The sequence below is a fragment of the Pteronotus mesoamericanus genome, unplaced genomic scaffold, assembly GCF_021234165.1.
Source record: "Pteronotus mesoamericanus isolate MK-2021 breed Mesoamerican mustached bat unplaced genomic scaffold, CSHL_Meso_final contig_68, whole genome shotgun sequence".
NCBI classification, from domain to species: Eukaryota; Metazoa; Chordata; class Mammalia; order Chiroptera; family Mormoopidae; genus Pteronotus; species Pteronotus mesoamericanus.
Genome location: NW_026555234.1, coordinates 31,076,011 through 31,077,503, shown reverse-complemented (window position 1 = coordinate 31,077,503; position 1,493 = coordinate 31,076,011). Strand labels below are relative to the sequence as shown.

The 1,493-nt window shown below is 51.4% G+C and overlaps 1 non-coding gene across 1 annotated transcript; it reads left to right on the top strand.

The window, feature by feature from the left end:
* The first annotated feature begins 769 nt into the window (after positions 1–769).
* LOC129077752 (small nucleolar RNA SNORA26) lies at positions 770–891 on the top strand. The gene has a single exon (XR_008529904.1). It is a non-coding gene; the product is annotated as a small nucleolar RNA SNORA26 (small nucleolar RNA).
* The last annotated feature ends 602 nt before the right edge of the window (positions 892–1,493 follow it).

Genomic DNA, 1,493 nt, shown 5'->3' with positions numbered 1-1,493 from the left:
GCGGAACTGGTCTCTGCGGTGCGCTGGAGTCAGAGGTCTCTTAGTCTCGTGGAGTTCGGTGGTGAGTGTACCTTCGGTCTCCGGTCCCTGGCGGTAGGGAGGTCACCGCAAGGGCCTGCAGACCAGGGAGGGGCTGGGCTTGTCCCGCGTCCCCTCGAGCTTTGCCCGCCCGGAGCTCCTCTGCTCCCGGCGGCCAGAACAGAGGGGTAGAGCAGCCCTTGGCGACCCGGGGGGCGGGCGGTCGTGCCCGTCCCAGGGCCACGCGAGGCACAGACTACTGCACGCAGAGGCCTGGAGGGTTCCCGCAGGCAGGCCCCAGTACGGTCACAAATTTGCGCTTTGCTTTTCCAGGGCGCAGCCGTGGCTAATTTGTAGCAGGATGGGGTTCCGGTTCCACTCCGCCTGTGGGGGCGAGAGACTGTCCCAGATCCACCTTGGGCCTGGGAAGTTTGTCTCCAATGTCTGTAGTGGTGCCGCGGCCTGAATTCTAAGTGCAGGTATGTCTGGTGCATGAAATGAAATGACCTGGGCCCAGAGCACGTGGCAATGGCGGCCGCAGGGCTCCTGGGCGCCGGTTTGGTGCAAAGGCCGGAATCTGGCTGTCCTTTAACGTAAAGGAAACTTTGCATTCCCAGGCTCTACTGGGCAAAACAACGGCCTTAAAGGGGTTTCGGACTAGTTAAGGAAGCCGCTGGGATCCATGTTGATGAAGGACGAGTGCAGGAAACTCTAGAGAACCCTTTAAAAAAATCCCAAGTCGCCCTTTCCTGTGCCCTTTTAAGGTTGACGCAGTACCTTAGGAGGCTAACACAGAAGGGTAAAGTAAGTCTCCATAAAACCCAGAGAAGAGATGGTAAAACTCCTCTTTGGATCCTGTCTGGAGTCACAGATGAAACAGCATTTCCTTTCCGTTGGAGCACTTTTGTGATATTTGAACACAGTTAATAGCAAAGTGATCAATTAATACTACCTTTGATAATACTGTCAGGCATGCTTTTAAACTCTGGGGCTGCCATCTAATATTTTCAAACAGATGAGGGAATTTGGATATTTTGGTTATCTTTGAAGTTGGGGGAAAATCCATGTGATGGAACATCTGTACATGCTTTTTTCTTGGACATCATTTGAGATAAACTGAGAAGAATATACCTTAAAGGTTTCTTTCTGTTTAAGAAGTTACTGAAAAACTTTTTTTTTTTAATAGGTTGAAACTACAGGTTCAAACCAGCGACGCGGGAATGCAGTGATGCTGGTATTTTAACTGACTTACCAACTTACATGCGCAGTTCACAATGCGCATGTGCCTCTAATGAGGTCAGGCAGTCTTAAGTAACTCGTAGCGGCCACATGCCCGCGGACTCGCACAGGAGTTAGAGCAGTGAGCGCACAGCGCTGCTGGTGAAAGAGCAGTGTGGCGCGGGCTCTGTTTTCATGTTTGTATTTAATTCTCACAACTCTGAAGTCAGTATTCTCATTTTACAGGTGAAGCAGCA